This window comes from Dendrobium catenatum, unplaced genomic scaffold (assembly GCF_001605985.2).
Source record: "Dendrobium catenatum unplaced genomic scaffold, ASM160598v2 fragScaff_scaffold_1093, whole genome shotgun sequence".
NCBI lineage: Eukaryota > Viridiplantae > Streptophyta > Magnoliopsida > Asparagales > Orchidaceae > Dendrobium > Dendrobium catenatum.
The window spans coordinates 114,660-124,141 of record NW_021319555.1 but is presented as its reverse complement, the minus strand read 5'-3'; positions in this window follow the sequence as shown (position 1 = coordinate 124,141).

Sequence of the window (9,482 nt, the reverse complement as noted above, 5' to 3'; positions counted from 1 at the left end):
AATTAAAAATATATTGTTTATACTTGTTTATTTTAATTAAAATGTTTTCAGGAATAATTGTTTAATAAATAAAATCACTAATATTAAAAATAATATTTATATAACATTATATATATAAAAAAATACCTCCCCCATCTCTCTACTCCTCTCTCTTATTCTTCAAGATCAGGTGGCTCTTTCTGACATTCTCTCTGCCTATTTTTCTCTCTATGAGGCTCTCTCTCATTCTTTCTCCCCATGTCATTTTATTTATTTTTTGTTTAAACTCAACACATCAAATGATTTGGCTTATTATGAATACATCAAATCAGAATACGCTAAATGATTTGACTACTTTGCTCATTTTTTAATATTTTTTAAAGCGTCCCTTAAACTAATTTTAACAAATGTTATATAACATGAGAAAATTTTGGTGAATTGATTTCTCATTGTGTGAGGACCAGTTTTACTTGCAAAAGAGCTCCCTTCTCTCTTTATCAGAAACAGCTTTTAAACCTCTACTTATTATTTTTTATAGTAATTTTTTTGCATAAAATTTTTTTATTAAAAATTTATTTAAAAAAAACAAGTTGTCCTAAATTAAACCAAATTATTCGAGTCAGTGAGAATATGTCATTTAATTTGACATATTCCCTAATGTGCACAGAGAGAGTCAGAGAGAAGAGAGGTGAGAGAGAGATGATAGAAGACCAACTAGCCATTTAAGAACTATGTGTATCAATCTAATGGATACATTAATTATATTTACATGCATCAATCCTCTGAACATGAAAACTAAATGCCAAAATGTAATTATGCATTGCTTTCTTCTAATGGTTACTGTTACTCTATTGGGAAGGAGGGCATCTACACAGCCTCATTATATAACCAGACATTGAATACGGAGAGAGAGAGAGAGAGAAGGAGAGAAGATCTTACAGTCGGTCGGACAGTTCGGAGTAGGAATGGAGACGCTCGTGCAATCTTCCACCTCCTGCAAAGAAATGAAGCCGAACAACAACGCGAAGGATTTCTCATATTGAGGGGTTTCTAATTCGCACAAATTGGTCCCTTAATACACCCCTAATATTTCGAAGGATTTTGATTTGTTCCGCTTAAAATTAATCAAATAATCAATTTTAATAAATATGCGTATTTATTTTACTTTACACTCCTAATTCAGACAATTAAACAGCCCCTAAGTGAATAGTCCTTTTCTTATTAATATAAAAGAAGCAGGTTTAAATCCTAATTAAGTAAAAGAAGCTTAGTTAATGAAATTTTTAAAAAGGTTCAAATTAAGTCAAATCATTTGGATTATTAGCCTAGAGAGAGAAAAACGGACGCCCTAGAGAGAGAGCAGAAGAGAGAGAGAAAGTAATTAAATTTCATAACTTTATTAAATTAAATTAACTTATAAACTTAGTTAAATTAAATTATTAATTTAAATAAAAGTAATTAAATTAAATTAAATTAGTTATTAATTTTAACTTAATTAAATTCAATAACTTTATTTAATTTTATAATTTAATTTATAACATAATATAATTAAATTACATTATAAATTTAAGTTATAAATTTTAATTAAAGTTATTAATTTATCAATTTAATTACTTTATTTAAATTTATAACTTAATTTAATTTAATTTCATTGTAATTTTAATAACTTTATTTAAATTTAATTTAATTACATTAAAATTTACAACTTAATTAAATATAATAACTTTATAATTTAACTTAACTAAATTTATAATTTAATTTAATTTAATAACTTTATATTTAATTTATAAGTTATTCTAACTATTAATTTTTAAGTATATTAAATTATATTAATCACTACTCTCCCTCTCTCCTCTACTTTTGCTCCTCGCATAAGCTTCACACCCTCTCTCTCGTCCTTCTTCTCTCCTCCCCTCACTTTTCTCTTTCTAGGCGAATATGATCAAATGATTTGGCTTATTCTTAACTCGCGAAATCATTAATAATTTGACAAATTTGCTTTTTTTTAAAATTTTTTTATTAATTTTATCAATTTTGCTTCTTTTATTTAATTAAGTTTTATGCATGTTTCTTTTAAAAATTCGGGCTATATAGTTCCGAGCTTAGGTAGTTTACACGTGTGAGGCTGATGAGAATGACTGTTATACATAAATGGCTGCGATTTACTGTAGAAGGTGGGTTGCGGCTGCCTTGTCAGAGTGAACGATTGTGTGCTTCATTAATTATATTTACATCAATCCTCTGAACATGAAAAGCTAAATGCCAAAATGTCATTACGTCTGCTTTCTTCTAATGGATACTGTTACTCTATTGGGAAGGAGGGCATCTACAGCCACTACTCTGATTTTTTCAACTCATTTCCATCTCAATATAATTAATTAATCTTTCGTTGCTTACAATGGTTGCATTACCAATACGGGCAATTATTAGGTCCTTTCAGTGGATGCAGAGGAAGGTTCGGTTTTAGACAAAAATATGTCAAAAAGTGCAAATACCGAGTTTTTTAAAAAACTCTGTATTTGCACTTTTTTAGGCAAAACCGAACCTTCCTCTAGGTCCTTGCACCGGACCAAATAAAAACTCTACCAATACAGGCTGAATTTGGTGGGTGCAAACGAAACGAAACCCTGAGCTCGCGGTTTACCAATTGCCTGAAGAATTGAAGATAGATAGGTTGGTGGATGCAAATAAATAAAACGAGTAAATATTGGTCGGTGGGTGGAGTAAAGTAAGGTAGGTGGGTGCAAATAAATTAAATGTGTAAATTACCAATTTTATTATTCAATTTAAAACGTATAAAACCCTAAAATATATTTTTTAAAATAAATTTTTTTAGGCCATTTAATATAGATATATAATAAAAATGAAAATAACATTTCACTACATTTTTAATCTATTTTTATCAAAATTTTATTAGGATAAAATTTTAAATTTTTTTTGTAATAAATTAAATTAGTAATATTGAAAATTCATTAAAATATATTTTATTCAATTTTTGATGTTACAAATAATATTTTATTATATTTTTAATCAAAATTTTATTAGAATGAAAATTTAAAAAATTTTATAATAAATTAAATTACTAATATAGATGTAAAAGGGATGAAAATTTCATTTAAAATGGGGAAAGATAATTAGAGAAGATTGCGAAGATACCCTGAGATTTTAGGCCAAATTTTGAAAACGAGCGTGTTTCATGGCAGTTTAAACAGAAGCGGCGTGTTTTAAAAAAATTTTTGAAAATGAGCTAATACGCCAAATAGTTCGGCGTATGCTTTCAATGCGCGGTTTGGATTGGTGCATTCAAAGAATTCTACAGGCTACGCGTATTCCATAGAATGCACGCAAACATGTGGCGCATTCTTCGCATTTTCAGCCAACACCGCTGGCGCCAGCGCAATTTCAGTGGAATTTCGTCTGAAGCGGGGGCAAGATCCGGAAATCACGCGAGTTTGATGCAGAAATTCATGGCGGACGGTGAGTTGTAGTTGGCAGATGGAAAAATTAATTTGGGTAGTGGGAAGGAAATTGGGCTATAAAAAGGGGAGCCGCATTTCATTTCCTTCCACTCCTCTTCAAGCTCAGCTTGCCTCAAACAACCGAGAACCAAAATCTTAAGGTATGTTGTTCTTTTTTTAATTTTTAAGTTATTTATTTCTTTTTTTTATGATTTTTTTTGTAAGATTATTTAGCATAGGTTGATTGAATTATATTTGTAAGTTGATGCTGTAAATCATTTTGTAATTTTTTATGATGTATTTGTTGCATTTTTTTGTAATAATTTTAATGATTTTTTGTTGGTATTAAGCTGGCAAGTATGAAAGTTGTAATTGTTAGATCTTTGTTCAAGCACAAATAAGTATGTGGAGGTGTGAGCAAAGGTGGTGTATCAACCAAAATAACATTTCACTACATTTTTAATCTATTTTTATCAAAAAATTTTTAGGATAAAATTTTAAAATTTTTTTGTAATAAATTAAATTAGTAATATTGAAAATTCATTAAAATATATTTTATTCAATTATTGATGTTACAAATAATATTTTATTATATTTTTAATCAAAATTTTATTAGAATGAAAATTTAAAAAATTTTATAATAAATTAAATTACTAATATAGATGTAAAAGGGATGAAAATTTCATTTAAAATGGGGAAAGATAATTAGAGAAGATTGCGAAGATACCCTGAGATTTTAGGCCAAATTTTGAAAACGAGCGTGTTTCATGGCAGTTTAAACAGAAGCGGCGTGTTTTAAAAAAATTTTTGAAAATGAGCTAATACGCCAAATAGTTCGGCGTATGCTTTCAATGCGCGGTTTGGATTGGTGCATTCAAAGAATTCTACAGGCTACGCGTATTCCATAGAATGCACGCAAACATGTGGCGCATTCTTCGCATTTTCAGCCAACACCGCTGGCGCCAGCGCAATTTCAGTGGAATTTCGTCTGAAGCGGGGGCAAGATCCGGAAATCACGCGAGTTTGATGCAGAAATTCATGGCGGACGGTGAGTTGTAGTTGGCAGATGGAAAAATTAATTTGGGTAGTGGGAAGGAAATTGGGCTATAAAAAGGGGAGCCGCATTTCATTTCCTTCCACTCCTCTTCAAGCTCAGCTTGCCTCAAACAACCGAGAACCAAAATCTTAAGGTATGTTGTTCTTTTTTTAATTTTTAAGTTATTTATTTCTTTTTTTTATGATTTTTTTTGTAAGATTATTTAGCATAGGTTGATTGAATTATATTTGTAAGTTGATGCTGTAAATCATTTTGTAATTTTTTATGATGTATTTGTTGCATTTTTTTGTAATAATTTTAATGATTTTTTGTTGGTATTAAGCTGGCAAGTATGAAAGTTGTAATTGTTAGATCTTTGTTCAAGCACAAATAAGTATGTGGAGGTGTGAGCAAAGGTGGTGTATCAACCAAAATAACATTTCACTACATTTTTAATCTATTTTTATCAAAAAATTTTTAGGATAAAATTTTAAAATTTTTTTGTAATAAATTAAATTAGTAATATTGAAAATTCATTAAAATATATTTTATTCAATTATTGATGTTACAAATAATATTTTATTATATTTTTAATCAAAATTTTATTAGAATGAAAATTTAAAAAATTTTATAATAAATTAAATTACTAATATAGATGTAAAAGGGATGAAAATTTCATTTAAAATGGGGAAAGATAATTAGAGAAGATTGCGAAGATACCCTGAGATTTTAGGCCAAATTTTGAAAACGAGCGTGTTTCATGGCAGTTTAAACAGAAGCGGCGTGTTTTAAAAAAATTTTTGAAAATGAGCTAATACGCCAAATAGTTCGGCGTATGCTTTCAATGCGCGGTTTGGATTGGTGCATTCAAAGAATTCTACAGGCTACGCGTATTCCATAGAATGCACGCAAACATGTGGCGCATTCTTCGCATTTTCAGCCAACACCGCTGGCGCCAGCGCAATTTCAGTGGAATTTCGTCTGAAGCGGGGGCAAGATCCGGAAATCACGCGAGTTTGATGCAGAAATTCATGGCGGACGGTGAGTTGTAGTTGGCAGATGGAAAAATTAATTTGGGTAGTGGGAAGGAAATTGGGCTATAAAAAGGGGAGCCGCATTTCATTTCCTTCCACTCCTCTTCAAGCTCAGCTTGCCTCAAACAACCGAGAACCAAAATCTTAAGGTATGTTGTTCTTTTTTTAATTTTTAAGTTATTTATTTCTTTTTTTTATGATTTTTTTTGTAAGATTATTTAGCATAGGTTGATTGAATTATATTTGTAAGTTGATGCTGTAAATCATTTTGTAATTTTTTATGATGTATTTGTTGCATTTTTTTGTAATAATTTTAATGATTTTTTGTTGGTATTAAGCTGGCAAGTATGAAAGTTGTAATTGTTAGATCTTTGTTCAAGCACAAATAAGTATGTGGAGGTGTGAGCAAAGGTGGTGTATCAACCAAAATAACATTTCACTACATTTTTAATCTATTTTTATCAAAAAATTTTTAGGATAAAATTTTAAAATTTTTTTGTAATAAATTAAATTAGTAATATTGAAAATTCATTAAAATATATTTTATTCAATTATTGATGTTACAAATAATATTTTATTATATTTTTAATCGTTATATGTGAATTAATAATAAGTTATGTGTATATATTTTTGTAAAGTAATATAAGTTTTTTTTGTGAATTAGTTATTATATAAATCATGGTTGATGTAGCTATTATATAAATATATAGTTATTTTTTATTTTTGTTAATTAGTAAGAAGTATATTTGTTAAAGAAATGGATTATAAATTATATGTATTTGACTTTTACGGTCAACTATGTAAATGTTATAAGGATGGACTAAAATTATTTTTTTTAATATTAAAAATTTTTAAAATTTTATATTATTTAAATTAGTACCACCTACCTAACTTATCTCTATATCAGCAATTAATGTATCACCATTCACTATTTCAAAGTAATATTTACTGTTAACAACAATGAAAAATTAAATAACTCAAACCGTAAAAAAATAAGCCATTGGATTCAAAATTAAGATAGCTCACCCAATAGTGTTTATTTATAAATACAACTATATATTTTCGTTTCAAATTTGACAAAGTTATGTATATAACTAAAACATTATTTACATATTAACAGAGTTTACTAATGTATGTTGGGAAAAATTTAATACTACATATATAATCATGGATTATGTTAGCAGATACTATCTCATGTATTTGTGATAGTATAATTATTCTCCAATAATATATAGATCAATCACTTTATTATAAATTTAGTTTTATTTCATATAATTAAATTAATTGTGTAATTATTTGTAGAGAAATTATAAATTCAATGTTATCTCATGTAATTCAATCAATTGTGTGTGATCAATGGAGTAATATTAATGTCAATATTTGAAGCATCAAATAATGAGAAAGTATTAACTGATTTAATCATAGTTTAAAATATTTTGTAAGAGTTATAGTCTGGCATTAAGTCTAAAATAACTAAAATTAATTAAGAATCTCAATTTAGCTTATGTTTTTTTAGCTCAATCCATGTACATTTACTGTGCATAAATTTAAAAAGTAATTCTGATTATTCAATGTTGCTTTAGGTTAGTATGAGTAATTGACTTCTTAAATAATTAATTTATAACTAATTATCCAATTCATCATTCAGGCGCATCGATGGCCGGGGTCGAGCAGATCAAGATTGGACAGTACAGTACCGTGACTACCTCCAGATCTAGGAGGAGAGAAGGGCTTACGTGGTTCCCATCACTCCACTAGTAGGGACAGGCAACCGAGAAGTAGAAGCTTATCTACGATGGTATAGATCATGGGCATCTATCTACTTGTTATAACCTCAAATTGAGCCTCCGAAGACCTTTCATCAATCACCTTGCGAGAGATTAGTGGTACGTACTTATTTGTTTTGTATAATGTATTAATTTTTTCACATAAATTTAAAAATTAATGCTAATAAATATATATTTACTCTTTAGGCAGATTACTATATATGATCATCAGCGATACTTGAGCCACTCGCCGGGGGCGGGGGACAAAATGCTAGTTCATTGCAGATGGCAATAGATCAGGTTGCTGAATTGTCTGTCCGAGTTCAACAATCGGTTTATATCGACTATGCTACCTTTGATACATCGACGGAGGCAGATCAACAAAGGAGAGAACGTGCAGAGAGTTCTCATGGGCAGCAGCATAGTAGACGATCTGTTTCTGATGCTCCGTCACGGTTGATGGGAAGCAGGCACCGAAGGCTTGTTGTGCCGGACCCGTATCGACATTCCTTTCATACACCATCTATGGCCTATGATTACATGGGAGCAGGTACTTCAGCCCCATATTGGAGCCCGCACGTTGGACTGTCTAGTCAACCAGGACAAATCTATTATGACACACAATATGACCAACCTAGTGGACAATTATTATTTCCAATCGCCATTCCACAGTGAATGTCATCAGTAGGAATACCTTCATCCCCAACGCAGCAGGACATGATGTTAACGGGAGGTATTCCTGCCGAACCAGGTACACTACTTTCACAGCAACGCGCCGAGGTTGAGCAGGAGGAGACTGAGGTCTCAGAGAAGCCACAATTACAGAGGAGAAGACGAATGACACCGAATAGATTTACTCCAGGGAGTGGGGCATTACCTAGGCATCGTTAGTATGAGATTTGAGATGTATTATTGTGCTGATCTTTGGTATATGACTACCTCTTATAAAAATTTATTTCATAATATGAAATCACTACAGGAAAATCACTTATTACCGGCGGAATTTTCCGGCGGCTTTCCGGCGGTCAAATTTCCGGCGGCTTTCCGACGGCTTTCCAGCGGTTTTTGACGGCTTAAAATTTCCGGCGGCGTTCCGGCGGCTTTCCGGCGGTGTTCCGGCGGCTAATTTCCCCGCGAAATTTTGCGACGGCTAATTTCCCGCAAAATAATCCCGCGGAATTTTCCGGCGGCTTTCCGGCGGCTTTCCGGCGGTGTTCCGGCGGCTAATTTCCCCGCGAAATTTTGCAACGGCTAATTTCCCGCAAAATAATCCCGCGGAATTTTCCGGCGGCTTTCCGACGGCTTTCCGACGGCGTACCGGCGGCTTTACATAACTAGTTTATTTTAATAATCAATTAAAATAAAAATTTAAATTAATAATGTTTAATTATAATATTCAGAATTTTTTAATATAAATAAAAAAATACTTAGTTTTAACAGTTTTGCAGAAACGGCGCATTGGTCAGGGGGCGGGCAGCGGGAGAGGAGGTCCACGGTTCGAAACTCAGCGAAGACAGCGCGGGAGCGGGCTCGTTGGCGCACTCGGGCTCGCCTGGCTCACGCGAGCGCGGTCCGACGCGGTCTGGTCCGGCGCGACTCAAAGCCTGGCGCGACCGCCCGCCGGAGCGGGTTGCTGGCGTGCCGCCGGAGCCGCCGGGGAGCGGTTTCAGCGGGAGCGGCCGGTTCTGTTTTTTTTTTTTTTTTTAATTTCCACCGGCGGTTTTTGACCGCCGGCAAACCGCCGGATTTTTTTGCCGCCGGAAAACGCCGTCGGAAAGTATTTTCCTACGCCGTTTTTTCCGGCGGCTCGAAAGCCGCCGGAAAACCGCCGGAAAATTAAAAAACCGCCGGAAATTGCTCAAATTCCGCCGGAAAAAGCCGCCGGAAGTGGGTGATTTTCCTGTAGTGAATCTCCTTATTAAATTGCCCGACTATTCATATCTAGTAGTTACAAGATTTTTTTCTCTAACGACTCAATTTTTTCCTTCATTACTTTGTGTTAAATAATAAAGAAAAATTCTACATTACTCAAGATCTTTTGCAAATATTTCATTTCAGGTTCATTAATCAAGAATGTACTCCAACAATTTGGATGCTAGCAGCAGTTTCAAAATCAAACAATGGATTCCAGAGGGTACCATACGGGTGCGTGGAAGCTTATCTTATCCTGTCGATGAGGACCTTGAAGCTAGGGTATCATCAAATGAAC